Source organism: Peromyscus californicus, unplaced genomic scaffold, assembly GCF_007827085.1.
Source record: "Peromyscus californicus insignis strain IS unplaced genomic scaffold, ASM782708v3 Scaffold_14__1_contigs__length_90479793_seg_2, whole genome shotgun sequence".
Classification (NCBI taxonomy): domain Eukaryota; kingdom Metazoa; phylum Chordata; class Mammalia; order Rodentia; family Cricetidae; genus Peromyscus; species Peromyscus californicus.
This window is the reverse complement of record NW_026294436.1, coordinates 22,508,121-22,528,578: the sequence shown is the minus strand read 5'-3', so window position 1 is coordinate 22,528,578 and position 20,458 is coordinate 22,508,121. Positions and strand designations below refer to the sequence as shown.

General features: G+C 50.7%; 1 long non-coding RNA gene across 1 annotated transcript; it reads right to left on the bottom strand.

The window, feature by feature from the left end:
* Positions 1-15,531: 15,531 nt before the first annotated feature.
* LOC128109391 (uncharacterized) lies at positions 15,532-16,809 on the bottom strand. Its single transcript, XR_008217809.1, has 2 exons — positions 16,526-16,809; positions 15,532-15,836 (listed from the first exon to the last, which is right to left on the bottom strand). It is a non-coding gene; the product is annotated as an uncharacterized LOC128109391 (long non-coding RNA).
* Between the last annotated feature and the right edge of the window lie 3,649 nt (positions 16,810-20,458).

Sequence of the window (20,458 nt, the reverse complement as noted above, 5' to 3'; positions counted from 1 at the left end):
CACAAGCCCTGCACACACAGAGCCTCTCACTGGGGGACACCAGCACGCCACTGGGGGAAAGCAGAGAGTAAAAGACCAGAGCAGATGTGGAGCTGCCCAGAGATGAGAACAGGAAGAGGGATGAAGGAGATCTGGGCATTGGGAGGCCTGAGGAACCATGAAGGACTGGGGAGTAGCAGACCGACATTTTCTCCCTTGCCAGGACCTGTGAACATGCAGTCCCAGCCCATGCTCCAAAAACCTCTAAAAGCCCAAGACCTAGTTGTTGGTGCCAGTGAGATAGGAGGCTCCCTGCAGGGTTTGGGTGGCATGTTTCTGGGGCCCAGCTGAGTCACAGTGGCAGCAGGGCCACCTTTATGCTCTTGGAAGCCTGAGGATCTGCAGGCTTTCTACAGGCTTCTTCAGGTGGGCTTTAAGGAGTCTCCATTGCCCAGGTTCCAAATAGCACCCCACATTCCACTTCTTGAACCCAAGGAGACTAACGGTCTTTTCCCTGCTTAATCTTCATGTCGATCAGAGGCTAACTGACCCCAGGAGGCTGGGACCACAGGGCTGCACCTGTTTACCGGGTATTTTTAGGACTGTTGATGAACACATAATACCCACCCTATAGTCAGAGAAAGACAATGCCTGCTATGTTAATCCTGTGGCTATTATAGTCGGTCATCTTGTGGGCCAAGATCCCAGGCGAGGCAGGACAGGCAGAGAATTGACCCCTCTGGGAGGTCAGAAGCAGGCTCAGGGAGGGAGGGAGGGAGTTGGTGGGCAAGGGTGAGCTAAGGCAGGGCATTTCCAGTGCCCACCAAGAAGAAATAACCTGTGCTGAGGATGCTAATATTCTGCCCAGCAGAGATGACTCCAAGCCTGTTCTAAGAGGGCATGTTTGGGAAGCCTCTTGCTGAATGGTTACCAGAGAGGAAGGGCAGGGTCCGTGGGGCTAGGGCACAGGATTCCAAGTAGGAGGCTGGAGTAGAAACTAGACAGGTGTCAACCACAAGGAACAGCTGCAGCAGAGGAATCTAGGAGCTTTGGGGAAGGGTCCACTGGAGTTTATTGCCTTGCATTTTTGTGAATCTCTTTTTTATACATTTGGAGTGCGTGTGTGTGTGTGTGTGTGTGTGTGTGTGTGTGTGTGTGTGTGTGTGTGTGTGTGCATACATGTGTGTTACAGAGGTGTACTGGCAAATGTGGAGGCCAGAAGCCAACCTAGGGTACTATTCATTGAGAAACACCTGCTGTATTTTTTGAGACGTCTCTCACTGGAACCTGGGGTGCACTGATTCATCTAGGCTGCCTGGCCAGAGAGCCCCAGAGACCATCCTGTGTCTTCCTCCCCAGTGCTGGGGTGACATGCCCGCTTCTGATGTCGGTGCTGAGGGTCAAACTCAGTGCACAGCAAGCTCTCTAAAAGCAGAACCGTCTCTCCAGCACCCACGATAAATTTCTTCTAAGACCTCACGCCGAAAATGAGTTGTGTGCATGAATTACCTTGCTTTTTGAAAAGGAAAACAAAGATATGACAAAGCACAAAATAGAAGCACAAACGAGGACCCAAACAACCCAAAAGTTAGGTGACTATATGCTCACAGCATATCACTGTGAATGTAGACCACCCAGGAGGGCGTCCTCTGCTGGAAATACAAAGCCATGTGCAGGGTCTTGGGAAAAGCAGAGCCTGGAGCTCCTTGTGCTGATTCCCAGTGTTCTACCTCTGTTTGTGTTCCCTCCACACCGTGTGGCTCCCAGCATCTAGCTCTCTCCCTCAGGTCCACCCCAACTCACGATTGCACTCGGACCCCAATTCTGGCTTTGCACTCCAGCCCGCAGACTTCCCTAGGGTCTGAACTCAGGAGTGGCCTTCAAAACGAAGTCTGGTGTGCCCTGTAGTCCTTGTGCGTGCTCCAATTTTTCTGAGCAGGGAGGTAGGTGCAGAGATCTCCAGAGCCCACCCACAGGTAGGCCCTGTGATCTCCAGCAGGAGTCTTTCTCTGTCTAGCTAAGGGTCTACCCCTGAGTGTTGCTGCTCCCCTACACCAGTCGCTGTCCTTACCAAGTGTGCCTCTGTTACTTTTCTCCTGACTGGTCCCCTTGCTTACAATAAAGATCGCCATCCTTTCCCTTGACCTCTGTCCAGGAACAAGTCCCCCGCTTCCTATTCTGCCTCTACAGGGGCGGCTATCCCAGAGCCTTCAGGCTGTGTCTGGCTTCTCCTCAGACATGGAGCCAGAAGCAGCACTCATAGCTCTCCAGAGTCCCCAGGCAGAACTTCCTGTGGCATGTGGATAATGGTCCCACAAACACGCCCATCTCCTAATGACAATGTAAATATGATGCTTTATATGGCAAAGGGACATGGTAGATGTGGTGAAAGATGGGAGGCTTTCCTGAGTTACCACAGGGCCTTTTTTCAGGCTGAGGCATGAGGCTCAGTCAGGGTTGGCGTGAAATGTGGTAAATGAAACAGAGGTCAAGGAAGAGAGATGCAACACACTGTCTTCCAAGGCAGAGGAAGTGAGTGCCAGCCAAGGATCACAGGTGACTTCCGGGACTGAGAAGAGGAAAGGAAAAGCCTCCCTTGGCCTCCAGAAGGAAGCAGGCCTGCAATCACCCCATTTCCCAGCCTCGGGAGCCTGGTTTTTGGACATTGGCCCTTCAGGACAATAAGAAAACGTGTGTTGTTTTTTAATAGTTAAGCTTGTGGTGGCTCATGATAGCAACAATAAGAACTTAACGGGCTCTCTCCAGTGACTTGCAGGGCCCCAAGCTTCATGGTCAGGTACACTTGGGGCCAGCCAGAAAAGCAGTGGGCTCGGCAAGGTCAGTGAGAAGAGCTAGGGTAGGTAGAGTGCACCCAAAGCAAGGCAGTCTTAAGCCAGACTCTGACACTTTCCTGGCGAAAAACACGGCCCCCTAGGGCTTGCCCTTCCTGAAAGCGTGCTTTTCTCTTGCTGGGGACATGACAGGAGGTCAGTGGAGGAAGACTACAGTCCAGGAGAACATGGAGAGGAGAGACCATGTGGTGAGCGGTTCTGATCTACCACACAGTCCCTCTGTCATAGATGCTTCCCTAATTTTAGCACTAGTCTAACTAACTAACTCTACTTCTGTACTTCCGTCTAATCCAAACACACTCCATTTTTGTCTCTGTCTCTGCTGAGGCCCATAGCTGTCCATTGAGCAAATGAGAAGATAGCCTTCTCCTAATGCCCGAAGCCCTGCAGGCACTGGGGCTTCTCCAGCCCAGGGTGGGACTGCAGGAGCTGAAGAATGTACTCAGCCGCACCATGTCCAGGAGCTAACCTCACCCATCATTCTCACTGTCCTCTGTTTCCTGAGATGACCACTTGCACATGGAAAATGCTAGAACTACTCTTATTCTAATGCCTCACCAGCTTCCCCTCCAATTCCTACTTTCTGTTGAATCAGCAGCTTAGCTCACCCCCATTCCCACCCCACCTCAGCATCATCCCCAACCATAACACCGACCTTCCAGAACCTACCCTAAATGTAGGTTCAAGGCCCAATAAACCAGCTCCCCAGGGCTCTCTTAGAACCTTGCTTTCTTATTGGTCAACTAGCTTAGGGGTGTGTCATGACCTTAAGGGCTGGCTTCCAAGGGACTCCTCTTTGCCTCCTGGGGAGCCCCTGCTTGGAACAGGCTGATGAACTTCCTTTAGCCTCTTTTAAAAGTCCCGGGAAAAATCTGAGGCACTGTTGATAGACGTTGTGCCTTGAGAGAATGGCCCTCATGATCAGAACTCGGCCTTCAACCCAATGAGGAATTAACAGAACAGAAGTGGGTCAGGAAGGCGCATGTCTGTAATCCCAGCACTGGGGACACCGAGGCAGGAGGATTGCTGTGAATCTGAGGGCAGTTTGAGCTGGAAGGAGGGAGGGAAGAGGAGTGCGGGGAGTATCCAGGGCTTTCTAGGCTGGAAACAGGGGTGGGGCAAGACTAGGAAAAAGACTGAACGGGAGCTGGTGAACTAGAAGACCTCGGTGAAGAGTGTCCAGCCTTTGGCCACGCTGGTTCCCAATGTCATTATTGTCCCTCCCAGGGCTAGAAAGGCCATAGCCTATGGGAGGAAGGAAGTATCAGGCCAGGAGAGTTAAGCCTTACAAGACCATGGGTAGCAGAGTCAGTCATTTCAGGGGCAAACACCTGCCAGCCAGTCCCAGCGGCCCTGGCATTGTTTGGAAAGCAGAAGAACCCAAATTAGCCAATGACAAAGTCTGTTCATGTGCCCTGCCAGCCTGCCCTGCCACACTGCTCAGGAACCGTGCTTCAGTGGCAGCCAAGCCCAAGCCCCCTCTCCGGGCCCACTCCACTCCACGCTGAGCCTATCTATCTACCCTTGCTCTGGGACCAGGTGTCTACAGCGGACCCCAAGGTGGGGAGGGTGGGAGAGGGAGGGAGAGAGAGTTGCCAGAACAAAGAAAAGCTGTCACTCCTCAGTTTTTACGCCGCAGATCAGCCTCTGTCAGGAAGGCCTGTGTCATCGGAGACAGAGCCTGGCGGAGTGAGTCAACGCTCAAGCTTGGAGACAGACGGCCTCACTCCCAGCAAATCTGATCTGGTGTAACTTGAGCAGTTTGACCCTTGGGAGATTCCGTTTCCTCATCTATAAAATGGAGATAATAATAGTGTCTACCTCAGAGGATTGCTGTGGGGCTTTGGTGAGGTAATGTGTACAAAGGGCTTTGCGAAGGTCTGGCGTGAGGCAAGGACTTGGCCGATGTGAAGTTCTTAGCATACTCTGGTTTCCGTGGTGCAGGGGTTTGAACCCAGAGCGTGCGAGGCAAGCACTCTGCTGCTTCAAAGCCCTTCAGTGTGTTCTCACTGGAGTCTCAGAAGCCCTTTGAGGAGGGCGTTATTATTCATCCCATTGATGAGGAAACAGAGCTCACAGTAGGAAGTCAGCTCACTCAGTGACCCACAGCAAGGATGAGGCCAAGTCTAGAACCATACCTCGGTCTCTGGTGACAGCCTGGCATACGTGAACTGCTCAGTAAACCACTTAATGTTCTCAACTTCAGGTTTTTCTACTGTAAATTTGAACGGATCAGTCTCGGGACCCAAAGATCCCTGAGAAACCAAGTGCTGCTTTGAATTATGGGTTCTTATCAGAGGTCTGTCAGTGTCTGTAGGTTCAGAAGTAGTTCACGGCCTCTGTTCTCAGCCCTGAGACTCCAAGAGGGAGACGCTTTTCTCCGTGCCCCAGGGATGCCTAAGCTGGACAGAGAGGGAATAAGAGGAAGCCAAGGGAAAGGCCCACCGAGGGAGGAGGGTGAAGGCCTTCCCACTCCAGCGGCGGCTGGGTGGGGCCCGCCACCACGGGCTCAGATGCGTTTCTCACACTGCGCTCTCTGCTATCTCCCACGCCCCGGACTTCCTCCCACACCCACTGCTGCTGCCCAAACCTGTTGTCTCACTTCTCCCTCCAGCTCCCTGCTCCTTGAGCTAAGCCTGGCTCCTTCTCCACTAAATCTACCCCTGCCTCTCTGCCGACTTCCTGCCTCCAGCCATGTGCCGTGACAGACAGACAGACAAGGGGCACCTTCACCCCAGGCTGCCTCCAAGCTGTCATCTGGGCCCTTGTGCTTTGAGCCTAGGGCTGGGCCATGCCTTGGCAGGTCCCTGCAGAACAGGCTGCCTGGCCAGAAATCCCCATAATAAGTAGGTAGGGTTCGGGGCTGCCCCTGTGGGGCACGGGGAAGGGGTGTGGGGCATGGAAATGGGGAGAGCTAGCAAACCAGGTGTAGGCCCCACCCTTCATAAACAAATGCTTTTTAGACTGGCGCACGAACAGTCAGAACCTGGGAACTGGGACACCAGGCCAGCACGGAGCTCGCCTAAGGCTGCCTCACCCTGACCACGGCCTGTGCCCACTATACCCCCAGCCTGGTGTCTCCAGCTCCCAGGCCTCTCCTAGGCAACTCCCAGCCTGTCCTGACCCCTGCCCTGACCATTTGACACTACTCTGTAGAAACCCAGACTCCATAGTTTCTGTATCTGTGCCTTTGAACCCTCAGGCCTCCAGAGCACGGCTGTTTCTCCCTCTACCCCTCCCCCACCCCACACACTGTAGAGAGAGGCACCCCTCCCTCCCAGACCTGCCTGCCTCAGCTCCCCTAGGTCTCCTTCTGCACAGCTCACCTGATTCTAGGCATTATGTACCCTAGCTTTCAGGTGTGCCCAGTCTCCCTTTCCTCTGGGAAAGCTGTCTCAAGGGGCTGGTGACAGGGTCTTTACTCTTTAACTGAGCCTGCAGCATTCCACGTGGTGTGTAGCAGAGCGAGCCCATGCTAGCCCATGCTAGCCCATGCTAGGCCAGTGGTTTTCTAAACCGTGATATCTCAGAATGTCCCAGAAGGCTTGTTACAGCCCAAGTTCTGGTCCCCAACCTCAAGTTTCTGTTTCAGCAGGGCTGAAGCAGGTCCAGAAGTGTGTGTTTTTAGCCAGGTCACACTGGTGTCGCTGGTCTGAGACTCATGTGAGAATCACTCAAAGGTCCCCTTCTGGGCAGACACAACACAGGACAAAAATGTCCAAATGTGGCCTGTGCTTGCCCCAAAGCAGGCCCTAGGTGTGGGTACAGACAGAGTAGCTGCTCTGCTGACCCATTCTCTCCACACCACCCTCCAGTTCCCAGAGAATTATGTAGGTCCCCAGGGACCCCACTTTGCAGAATCCTGTTGGGATTCTGTAAGGACCAGGTACTGGGCAGCCCAGGAAAGTCATGCCCAGGCCTCCAGAGGGTCCCTGCCCAGGACCTCTGACGCCTTTCTTCTGCTTCCACACTCCCTCCTCCACGCAACAATCCAAGAGGAACAGAAATGATTGTCCCTTTTGTCGTCAGAAGGAGCTTTGTCCTGGGACTAGGAAGCCAAGAGCAAGGTAATGGGGATAATGTCCCCTCCTGGCTACGCCACCCGACCAGTGTTTACATGGACGGAAAGAAGGGGAGGCGGGAGGAGAGGGGAGCCTCCTGACTATGAGAATGTAATGCTAGAGCTGGGTGTGGTGGTGCATGTCCTTAATCCCAGAACTGGCGAGGCAGAGGCAGGCGGATCTCTGAGTTCAAGGCCAGCCTGGTCTACAGAGTGGGTTCTAGGACAGCCAGGGCTACATAGAGAAACCCTGTCTCGAAAAACAAATAGACACAATTTTAAAAAGAAAGAAGGAAGGAAAGAGAGAGAGAGAGAGAGAGAGAGAGAGAGAGAGAGAGAGAGAGAATCCAGCTGGGGCTTAGACCACAGTACCTGCAGCTGTTCTTCCCTTGTATAGATAGAGACAGGTAGGCACTGCTGGGACATCAGTGAATCTCTACCTCATAGATTCCAGGTACCAAGGTCTTACCCAGGCAAGTGAGTTTCTGTCAAAGCAGGTATTAGTGGCCACGCATCCTGCTCCCTTCCCAGCCTCCTGCCTGAGAATCAAAGAGCCGGCTGCAAACTTGTACTGCGAAACCTGTATGTAGCTCCACCCCATCTTTAAACCACCCCATCTCTAAAGAGGTATAAAACAACCTGTACCAGCACCCCATCTTTAAAAAGGTATAAAACCTGTATCAGCACCCCATCTTGAGGAAGGTATAAAAAGAGAGGCCCACTTCTACCGCATGGGTCCTGATTTCCTCTTCAGAGTTCCAGTCATGCTGCCTCTCCCTGGTGCTGGGGGTTGAACACTCCTTAGAGACCCCCGCCACACTGTTGTCTATCTATTCAAGACATAATAACTCTTCTAATAAACACTCTGTCTCAGGGTCCCTCTTGAATCCCCGTCTGAGACCTTTCACTGACCATCACCCTCACTCAGGCATTCGCAAGCACCCACTAGCTGTACAGTCAAGTACCGTGTCTGCTCCTCACCTGTTCCCTCTGTGCTCAGGGTCACAGGAAGGTACTCCCCAAAGCCAGCTGAGCCCTAGGGCCCGCCCTGCCCCCGCTCCAGGTGTCGGATCTGCATTGACCATGTCACCAGTTCTGTTTGGGCCATAGCCGGCTTCACCACTACCCCTTCCTCGCCGCTCTCCTGGCTTCTGCCAGAGCCTTTCCAGCTCCTGAAAAGACATGATGCAGCTATGGAATTGGTTCACACTCCTCATGGCTTCCCCGGCTTCCTGCTCCCCCCAGCTTCCTGCTCCCCCAGCTTCAGGGATCCTGTCCCTCCAGTCTTCCTCCTCCCTTCAGTCGGCCCAGCCACCCCCGATTGTATTAGGTGCCACTCCTCCTGGCCCTGTCGTCCCTGGTGCCCCTCTTTCCCACACTTCATCCCCATACTGATAGAGTGTGGACCCCAGGCCCCAATCTTTTGTAGCCTCTCCCCTCAGGGACACACGTAGTAGGTGCTCGACAAAGGCTCACTGTGTGGCTAGCACTGAGAGGTGACTTCTTGAGCAGAGAAAGAGCGAGGGGACTCTTCCCAGCCCAGAAGGGATCTGGGCCTTTCCTGGGGATCCTGAAGTAAGGTCAGGGGCTCACAGCTAAGAGAGAAGGCTGGTTGGGGAGCTACCTTGCCCAGGCTTTTGGTACCAACTGTCTCCTCCCACGGAGAAGAGCATCCCCGACCCTGCTCTGTCCTTGACACCGGTGATGACCTCCAACAATGTCCTCAGACACACAAAGGAACAACAGCTGGGGACCTGGGCCTTTGCTGCTATCAGACTTAGCTCCTAAACAATGACCACGCCCCCTCTGTCCCACGGGGAGGCTAGGACCAGGCGTAAGTGTGAAGTAGGCACCAGTACAAGCAAAGGGCATGCCTGTGTGCGTGCGTGCCGGCCACTCGGCCTCCTCCCCGCACCCACGCTCTCCATTCCCCTCCAAACCCGATGCCTTTCCTCTCTGCTCAACCACATGTACCTGGGCAAGTGACTGAACAAGGATATACTCCTTTGGTCAACAGGTCTAATAAAGACCTTCAAGACTCCGGCCAGGAAGAATAACGTCTTCCAAACTCCTTTTGAAGGTGGGCTTCCGTGGGGCCCCACTCTTTCCGTGCAGGGGCAGCTGCTACACTTCTTTCTGTAGAAGAAAGAGGACCCCCGCCCCCTTTCATTTCCTCCTCAACACAGATCCGCCACCTCTTCTCTCCTTGAGGCTCAGGAGCAGAATTCATAAAGCAAAGGCCTGCTTGCAAGTGTGTGGGCCATCCAGCAGGGGGCGCAGTCCTGCAGGCAGAAGGGCACCCAGAGTGGTCGCGGTAGGGGCAGGAATAAGACTGGAGGGCGTAATTAATTCTCCCAGCCTCAATGCTGACCATGGAGGTGGTGTTGGCCATTTTGAGACGGCCGGTTTCTTCCTCATCGAGGCCATCCTGCGAAAAATCTACAGCAGTGTTTCTCACAGTGTGGCCTCTTAGGACCTGGGCTGCCCTGCTGGCCTTTTGTACTGACAGAAGGTGCCAGGGTAACCGTGGGTAAAACCACCAGTGCCTTACCTTGAATCAATGCAGTGGAACCAAAGTGAGATAGGAGTCACCCCTACCCTGCGATTGATTGGGTAATTTTCCTCACCAACACTCACTGGGAAAAGAGCTGGTTTTTCTTTTCTTTTCTTTTTTAATTTTTTTTTTTGAGACAGGATTTCTCCTGTATCGTTTTGGTTCCTGTCCTGGATATCACTCTGTAGACCAGGCTGGCCTCGAACTCACAGAGACCCGCCTGGCTCTGCCTCCCGAGTGCTGGGATTAAAGGTGTGCGCCACCACTGCCTGGCCGAAAGCTGGTTTTTCTTAACTATGTCCTAGATGAATCAGGAAAGTGTTTCTTATACCTTAGATGATAGATAGATTAGATAGATAGATAGATAGATAGATAGATAGATAGATAGATAGATAGATGATAGATGGGATACAAGATAATCAAGAAAAATAAAGTGCAATTTTTAGTCCTGAAAAGTGTCAGTCATTAATAAAAATCAACCAAGACATTTTTAAATTTTACATGAACACACACACACACACACACACACACACACACACACACACACGCACACACGTCACCACTGCCTCTGAGTGGAGGTCAGAGGAAAATTGTAAGCATTGGTTCTCTCCCTCTGCCGCGTGGGTCCCGGAGATCGAACTCAGGTAGCAGGGGTTGTCCACAACCATTTTTGCCTGCTGAGCCATCTTGCTGGCCCCAAGGAATTGTTTTCAGTCCAAGTTATTCTGAATAGGCTTGTCCATGGCTAGTGAGCTCTGGGATCTTGTGGTTTTAATAAAATACCCCAAAGGTAGCGAATGAAGCCTCTGATTTGTGGAGATGTGATGTGGATGTGGTTGTGGTTTTGTCTTTATTTCTGTATCTAGATGCTGAAGCTCCTGGAGAAGGAGGTGAAGTCCTCCTTTGCTGCCAGAGGGAGCACGGAAGGACTCCGTGTGTCCATGACACAGAATATGTGAGTAACCTCTATGGAAACTTCCCGGTAACTGGCCACATCACGACGGTTCCATCTCCCATTCCGATCCCTCCTCCTCCTGCCCCACCCAGGGGATAAACAAGCAGATGTGTTTCCAGTCTCTGCTCTTACCCTCCCTGAACGTTCTGCATGCATTCCTTGTTCCAGTGAGCTCCTCCAGATCAATACCAGGGAAGGCAGGCTTGGAAAGCAACAAGTGCAGCCTCAGGATGGACCTGTCAGCATCTGTAACCCCTGTCCAGCAGCTCTGACAATGTTCGTCTTCCTTAAATTGAGGTCTTCCTCGGGGCCCACCCAGGAGTTCCCTCGAAGTGCTAACGGAGTGTGCTGTTCTCAGCTTTTCAGGGAGAAGATAGAGCTTTCTTTGGGAACCTCTGAAACCTACAACCGGTCACGCACCACACTTTTGAGAGCCGTAACCTCTTACACACTCCAGTTCCAGAGGGCTCAGAGATGTCAAGGATGCACGGGGAAGAGGACACCAGTAATACGTGCAACAGGTGTCTCCAAGGACTTAGAGACTTTGATTGTGGTGTACTGGACAGAGACACAGAGACACAGACACACAGACACACAGAAACAGACACACAGACACAGACACACACACAGACACACACAGACACACACACACACACACACACACACACACACACACACACACACACACACACACACACACACACACACACACACATACACACACACCCTGCCCTTGTTCTTCTCTGGACATAGCCAAGAAGCTGCTGAGAAAACCCGAAGGACTGCTATACCTATAGTTGACACTAGAAGGCAGCGTGGAGCTGGGAGAAAGTGGACCTAGTTCTAACTGCTCAGGAGAGCCAAAGCCAGCTGAAGAAAATTCATGCTGTTGTGTGCACTACTGAAAGATATATTTTTCAATATGGATATCTTTCAATAAAGATGTCAATATATTATGTTTCAGGATTACATTAATTTCAATATATTATAGAGGTTTAAAAGTGGCTAGTGGAGTCCAGGGAGCCCAAAGTTCCACATCCTGTGTCAAAATGACATTTCTCTCCCACCAACATTTACACTTCCTGATATGACTACCTCAGAATTATTCAGGGGTTCAGACTGGAAACTGAAACACATCTCCTATCCCCTCCTTGAGCCTAATATATGTGACTTCTTTGTGATTCATACCAAAATCCAGAGAGAAACTAACTTCTCCCATTTTGTTGTTACATGAACCTGAAAGTTTCCCCCAAACATTTGTGACACACGTAATAACAGCTGTGCTTTCTTGTCCCGTGAAGAAGGAAGATGTAGCCAGCCACAGTAGCACACCTCTGTAATCCCAGAACTCAGGAGACAGGGAGATCTTAAGTTCTGGGCTAGCCTGGGCTACAAGATGAGACTTTATCTCAAGGAAAGTTTCTTGAGATATACCTCAGTGTATCGCACTGGCCTAGCATGTGCAAGAGATTTGATCAAGAGCAGAAGGGGGAAAGGTGACAAATTATCTCCGAGAGGGTATGTCCCCAAGCCAGGTTATATAGGACATACAAGAGCTTGTCGGGCAACCAGAGAGAAGGCATTGCAGACCCAAGAACAGAGCAAGCAGCAAAGGGACATGAAAAGGAATGAATGAATGAATGAATGAGGAGATTCCAAGTACTTTGTTCTTGCTAGGATGCGAAGGGCTACTCTGTGGACCAGCAGAAGGTGATGGTGTAGCTGAGAGCGGACGTAGAGGTGATAGCAGGTACTAGGGAGCACGACCTTCGTGCATTTATACGGCACCCATCAAAGGATTGTAAGCCAGGGTGACATTATGGTTCATGTAGATATAAAAAGGGATTGGAAGGTGAGAGAATTAGAGGCCAAGTGTGAGGCAATCACCATCACCATCACCATCATCACCACCACCAACACCATCATCATCATCATCACCATCATCACCACCACCAACACCATCATCATCATCATCATCACCACCACCATCATCATCATCATCACCATCACCATCATCACCACCACCACCACCACCACCATCATCATCATCATCACCACCACCATCATCATCATCATCACCACCACCATCATCATCATCATCATCATCATCACCACCACCACCACAGCCATCATCATCACTATCATCACCACCACCACCATCATCATCATCACCACCACCAACACCATCATCATCACCATCACCATCATCACCACCACCATCATCATCATCATCACCACCACCAACACCATCATCATCATCATCATCATCATCACCACCACCACCACCACCATCATCATCATCACCACCACCATCATCATCATCATCACCACCACCAACACCATCATCATCATCATCATCATCATCACCACCACCACCACCACCATCATCATCATCATCACCACCACCATCATCATCATCATCATCACCACCTAGTCCACCACAGATGGCTGAAACAGAATGCCCAGGATGGGGGAATCTGCAACCTATAGAGACCCATTCGTTCCCTGTCTAGAGCCAGAGGACTCCAAGATCAGGTGTTGATATCTGGCAAGGGCTTCATGCTACCTTCCCACATAGCAGAAATAAACAGGCGAGAAAGAGCCCCCTTACACATTAGTCTAGCTACTTACTGTAGAATCTTTGGAAAAAGTGAGGAGGCTCTTGTTATATAGCACAGGCTGGCCTCAAACACACCACATAGTCCAAGCTGGTCTCAAACACTTTGTGTAACCCAGGCTGGTTTCTAACTCTAGGCTATCCTCCTGCCTCAGCTTCACAAGTGCTTAGATTCCAGGTGTGTGCTACCACTGCTGAGAGTCCCTTTTTAAAGGGCCTTTAAAAAAAATCACCCTCGCCGGGCAGTGGTGGCACACACCTTTAATCCCAGCACTTGGGAGGCAGGGACAGGCAGATCTTTGTGAGTTCGAGGCTAGCCTGATCTACAGAGCGAGATCCAGATAAGGTGCAAAGCTACACAGAGAAACCCTGTCTCAAAAAAACCAAAAAAAAAAATCACCCTCAAAGGCGGAGCCTCTGTGCCCGAGTCTGCTCTTAGAGGTCCTGCCTCCAAACGATATTACAATGGCAACTAGATTTCAGTATAAGTTAGGAAGGAAACCCCAACCATATGTATCATCATTATCAAATATTATAAAATTGAAATGGGCATGGTGCTATGGGACTATCATCCCAAAAGGCTGAGGCAGGAGAATTACAAATTACAAGTTTGAGATCACCCTGGGCTACATAGCAAGAACCAGGCCAGCCTGAGTACGCTCTCTCTAATATATATATATATTAGATATATACATATAATATTCATATATGAATATTCATTTATATATGAATAATACAGAATGAGCAATCAGTAACATCTTAAAATATAATAAAAATTATATTTAAAAAGGTAATTAAGGCTGGGGATACAGATCAGTAGCAGAGCCCATGCCTAGAAGGCATAAGGCCCCAAATTTGCTCCCTAACACCACAAAACAAATAAAAGTAAAAACAAAGGTGGCTATGGAGAGGGTCCTACCTTAAGTGTGAAATGGAGCAGATAGCTTGACAGTCACTTGGGAGGGCCATCCCACACAGATTAAAGGATTTAAATAGACACATTTCCCCAGAGAAGCTATGTAAATAGTCAATAAGCCATAAAAAAATGTTCACCTTCACCACCCATTAGAGAAATACAAATCAAAACTGCATGCCAGACTGTATGGAGACCCACACCTGCGGCCCCAGCGCCCTGGAGACAGAGTCAGGAAACTGGTTGATAAAGTCCAGCCTAGCCCACAAGGGGACTCTGTCTCATAAGCAAACAGAAGCTGCACACCACTCATCAGGACAGCCACCAGCAAACCCAGAGGGAGGGATGAGTGTTGGTGGGAGTGGAGGATTTGGAACCTGATGCATCGTTGGTGGGAGGCCAAATGGGATAGCTCTGCAGACAACGGTCCGGCAGGGCCTCACGATCTGAAAAGTAAAGCTAGCTGGGCCTGAAGGGATAGCTCGGCCACTGAAAGCATTGGCTGCTTGCAGAGGACCCGGGTTCAGGTCCCAGCATCTGCATGGGGGGTCTATAGATGTAGTTCCAGTTCCAGGGGATCTGACGCCTTCTTCTGACCTCATCAGATGCGAGGCACACACATGACACACGTACATCCATGTAAGTAAACATTCATACACAGAAAATAAAATAAATAAATCTAAAATTTTTAATTAAAAATAAATTTATTAGATAATATAGGAATCCCACTTCTGGATATATACCCAAAAGACTTTGAAGTACAGTCAAACATGGTGGTACACACCTGTAATCCCAGCATTCTGGGAGGGAGAGGCAGGAGGATTGTGAGTCTGAGGCCAGGCTGGGCTACACGGTGAGACTCTGCCTCAAAAACTCAACACGAAGATTGGAAAGCAAGATCTGGAAGACATCTTTGCACACTCCTGTCGGGAGCCGCATCATTCACAGTCACCGGAGGTCAAGAGAGAGGAACAGACCGACACAACATGGGGTGTGCACACAGCAGAATCGAATGCAGAAGGGAGGAAATTCTGACCCAGGCTACAGCGTGGGCGAACTTTGATATTATCGAAGAAGAGAAACCAGTGACAAAGAGACAAATGCTACATCAGTCCCCTTCTAGAGTTCCTGGAGTAGTCAGATTCAGAAGACAGAACCTGGAAGGAGGCTTCCAGGGCTTAAAGGAGTGGTGGGGAGTTCAGGGTGGGGTGGGGGTGGGGAGTAGGGGGTGGGGTGAGGTAGAGGGTGGGGTGGGGAGAAGGGGGTGGGGGTGGGAAGTAGGGGTGGGGGTGGGGAGGAGGGAAGTGGGAGTGGGGAGTAGGGGGGGAGTAGGAAGGGGCGCTGCTGCTTCACAGTTTTGCCAGATGAAGATCCACGTAGACTGATGACCGGCACACCCCAGTGTGAATAGTGACATGACACTTAGATATGATCAACATGGGAATACTTATTCATTTATTTATGCATTTATTTTGAGTTTTGAGACAGGGCCTCCTATGGCCCAGGTTAGCCCTGCTGGATAACTAAGGCTGGCCTTGAACTCACGATCCTCCTGCCTTTATTTACCCAAGTGTGGGGATTATAAGTGTAGGCCACCATGATCAGAGGCAAATTTAACTATGTTTATTTGGTCATAGTTTTTTAAAAGAATGAGCTGGGGGGGCGGGGAGGGGGGAAGCACACTAGAATACAGCCCCTGAGTGAGGAAGGAGGGGAGCCAGAGCATGTAGGGTATCCGGAAATGAAGGGCATCCATATCCCAGAGGCTGTAGCTTTCTCAGGAGGAAAAGTTAGGGGAGTTGATGAAATGGAAGAAAATGGAGGCCAGTGAGGTAGAGTGTCCACAGTGAAGTGTCCTCCGCCCATGCCTGTCTCAGGGCTTCTCTGGCTCAGGAGCTCGAAGCACCTGTTAAGAAAGGAAAATTTTCATGTATTGGGATCATAACCCCTGCTGGGTGGTATAGGAGATGGAGTTTTGGGTGGTGATCAGGTCACCTGGGTGGTGGGGGTGGTGGGAAGGGGTGGAGGCCTCATGCACAGGATTGGTACCCTTGCAGAACAGACTTGAGAAAGACCAGGATTTTTCTTGACTGTGTAGACATAACAAGAAGCAACTCTCTGAAAACCAGAAAGGGCAACCCTCCTCAGACAGAGCATCTGCCCTCCTCTGATCGTGGATTTCCCTACCTGAATGTGTGCAGTGTGGACAGGACCCTCCTGTAGGCAAAAGCGTCTTGTCTGCTCTCGGGAGGCAGGGCCATCAGAACAAACTGTGTTTTTTTTTTTTTTTTTTTTTTTGGTTTTTCGAGACAGGGTTTCTCTGTGTAGCTTTGCGCCTTTCCTGGAACTCACTTGGTAGTCCAGGCTGGCCTCGAACTCACAGAGATCCACCTGGCTCTGCCTCCCGAGTGCTGGGATTAAAGGCGTGCGCCACCACCGCCCGGCAACAAACTGTGTTTTAAGAAGGTGACTAGGATGATGAGCAGGTAACCCGGAGCTTCCCTGGGGATTGCAGGTCCTGGAAGGTGGGAGGAGGGAGGATCCACAAGCAGAGGCAGAGGCTGGAGAGTGGGTGCTAAGATATTTATCACTCACCTGCTCCCAGCCAATTTCCTTGGGGACTTCAATGCACTCCTTCACCTTGAAGCATCAATAACAAGATCTGGCTCTTACCTCCTCCGGAGCCTTTATGTTTCATGGTGGAAAGACAGTGGAATTTGACTCCGCTGCCAACATACTGGGTGACCTTGGGCTGCTTACTTAGCCTCTGTGAACTCCAGGCTCATCCATAGAAAGGGAGCCCTGATGCCACCACCCTGCTATTGTTGAGAGGATCTGATGAGGTCACGTCAGTGAAAAGAGCCTTTGTGAGTCACCCAGAGCCGTGCTGGCCTTTGAATAGAACCCAGAGAACTAAGTGTTCTTGAAGGAAGTTCCAGGCAAGAGTGGAGAAGCTGGGCTGATGTGTCTCTGGGTATACACATTTGAGGATCCCTCTTCTTGGCACATGGGGATCTTAAGGGCCCCACGAGAGTCAGAGACTTCAGGAGGCTGGTGAACACATACATCATGGGTCAGCGACAACCGTACTACCTGTGAATCCATAGCTGACATGCTGTGAAATGACTGTAGGTATTTCAAGAAGAAATTATGTTTATAAAGTCACTTGAGCACTCTATCAGCTCATAGAGACCACTTGCTCTAGGAGAAACATAGGGTTTGGTTCTTCGGAGTCCCTGGACACAATCTGATTATCAACTAGTCAATTCATAGCATGTTTGGGGGTATTTCTGCTTAAAGACACCTTGTTGAGTACATACATACTGCCCATTAACATTGAATTCATAGGCAACAGCACTGTAAGGCGTCCCTTCGTGAAAATGGTCTATCTCACATACTTTCGCCGTGAGATACATCACAGCCTTCTTGCACTTAGGAAGCCCAGAGAGGATAGCTGTGCTATGCTTGATAAGCACAGTAAGATCACCAACAAAAAGCATTAATATAACCCTCCCCCCAAAAAATAGCACTATATAAACTGAAAAAGAACACTTGTTGGGGCTGGACAGATGGCTCAGCTGTTAGTAGTGCTTGGTGCTCTTACAGAAGACCTTGGTTGGATTCCCAGCACCCACGTAGTGACTCCAGTTGTGGGGAATCTTTCTTCTAACCTCTGCAGGCACCAGGCACTCACTAGGCACACGTGCATACACACAGGCAAAACCCTCATACACATAAAAGTAAATAAGTAAAGCTTCTAAAAAAGCAACACTCACAGGCCAGAGGCCGGAGAATCACCTCATGCGGCAGTCTCAGGGTATCTGTGCCCCGGACGATCATCCGCCTGTGGCCGATGACCCTGAGCTCCACAAGTACTGATTTGATTGATTACAAAGAAGTGTTAACAAAGAAGACTAATTCCCAAACATAGAATCCACACGTAACAAGCACTAAGGCACGACTATCCTCATTTCACAAGATGGAGAAACTCATCGGCGCAACCAGCTGGCGCTCGGCTGATAAATAGCAGACCCAGAATTCAAACTCTAGGTTCAAATTTAGATTCAAAATCAAAGGGATTTTGGCAGTGTTCGATATTGCCCTCCAGCTCACATTCATTCATTTTATAAATAAATCCGTAGGCCCAGAGAGGATGCCCAGCCACTGGGGGCAATCCTGGCATGGATTGCAGGCTTGGACAGTCTTTTTTTTCTCACAACGGAGCCCTGCTTTCATCAAGTGACCGGGTTATTAATGTCTTCTAAGTTCCCAAAGTATTTCTCTCACATTGTTTCCAGGACTCCTAGGAACAGAATGGGGGGCGGGGTGGGGGGGGGTGGACAGGAGTCACATTGGGGAAATGTTCAACCAGGGAATCTGGGTGTTTACAGATTGGGCCACCAGAGGTCGCCCTTGCCCATATGCACCCTCTGATTCCTAACCCGTCCCCCACAAGCGCCGGGAGGCCTCAGCTAGCCAGAGTGGTCCCAGCAAAGACATTAAACAATGGGCTGATTGATGCAAATGGACCATGAAAGACAAATTGTTCCGATGAAGCACATTCCAGGATCCTGCCAAACGCCCAGGGTGTGTGGAATTTCAAGGAAAAGCTAAGTAGATTTGGGCTGTCCCAGTGGCCCCTGAGCTTCCCTGGACCAGCTTTTCAGCACCTCCTTTCCCTGGAATGTCGCAGGCTTGGCCTGGGCTCCCAGGGGACTGCCATGGATGAACGGGGAGGCTGAGGAAGAAGGGGACCCATGAGAGGATCTGACTTTCACAGTAGATAGGATCCTGGTTCCCATCCCAGGCAGTCTCGGGCTTCCGAACATAAAGATCCTTTAGCAAACTGCTCTCTGCCCACCTCTCAGCCCCACACCCAAGGGTATGGCTCCAGAGCATCCTTTTCCTGTCTCTAGATAGCCCTAGTGACAGCTTCTTCTCTCTGGCTGTTTTCCCACCTGTGGAGTGTGGTTAGTCATTCTGTGCACTCATCTCCAGGGGTTTTTTTATGAGGATCAAAGGAAAAGCTATCTTAGAAACTTTAACATTTCTGTTCAGGGAAGGCCACAAACCCACACCCACCCACATCCACTCCAACCCCGGGCTCCAGCAACCAGAGCTTGTTCCCAGCTCCATCCTGGCTCCCTGGAGACCTCCAGGTGACCCCCAGTTCCAGCAGAAGCCCTGCAGTGTGAGCTTGCAGCCTCCTCAGGATCTGAACTTCCGACCACTGCCATCCCCCAACCCCCCAGGGCCAGGGAGGTGGAGCAGTATCTGATGCTCAAGCCTATACAAGGGCTCCTTGTCCTGCCGGGCAGCCTGGCACCGGCTCTCTGATCCAGAGAGGGCTCTCTAGAGCCATTGCATTCCTGTTGTGGCTTGAGGGACGAGCAGATCATAGCCCACCAGGACCAGGTCTGGCCCACCACGCTTATGCCCAGTCCACCTGTAAAGTGCTGTAACTGAGTCCCTCAACTCATACTTCCCTAAGCTGCAGCTCTTGGTACCTCCCTCTTACCCTACCATGGCCAGACGTGCCAGGATCTGTTCTGCAGTCTTTGGCCAACATGTCTGCTGTTATCCAGGGGTCCTCGCCTCTCCTGTCTTCACAATCCAGCCCTTCCTTTGCTATCCTTTTCTAATTAACTACTTAGTAACTCATACCAGCTCCCCAACAGCTCTAACCCACAGGTAACATTCAATTAAATGCTATCATTAGTTACCTTTATGGGGCTGGAGAATCAGCCTGGGTGAAGGCTTTAAGATGTTGAAGGCACCCTAGAAGATACACAGCCAACAGGAGGGGGGAGGAACAGAAGTCAGAAAATGGGGTCCAGGTGACCACCTGAGAGTTTCCCGTCCCTCTACTGGGCATCTTCGAGTGGCAGGCAGCCAAAAACAGCATCATATAAATATGATGTCAGAAGAGGCCAAAAGGGCTGACAAGAGGACTCAGCAGGTAAAGGAGCTTGGTGCCAAGCTTGATGATGTGAGCATGATCCCAGGAACCCATATGGCAGAGGAGGAAACCACCTCTTGAAGGTTGTCTTCACACACACACACACACCATGGCATGCATTTGCCCATATGCATACAAACAAAAACAAGTTAATTAATTAAAAAATGTTTGAAAGAAGATGCAGAAAAGGGAGTGAAGGGCTGAGCATGTAGCAGTGTAGCAGAGTACGTGCCCAGCACATGCAATTCTCTGCGTTTGATTCCCCAGCACTAGGTGGGGAAGCCACTTCATATTAAAGTCGCCTTAGCAGTGCACACCTGTGATCCCAGCAGTCGGCAGGCAGAGGCAGGAGAACTCAGCATCTCAAGCCAGCCTGGGCTATAGGATGAGAAAAGAAGGGAAGGAGGAGAGAGGGGGAAAAGAAGAGGAGAAATACTTTGGGAGAGCAGGAAACCGTCCGCGTCCATTGAGCCATTTATAGAGAACTTAGTATCTGCCAAAGACAAACACAGCCCCTGCTCCCTGGATGGCTTGCATCCCTGCCCGGGGCCAGGTGTGTGCGCGCCCAG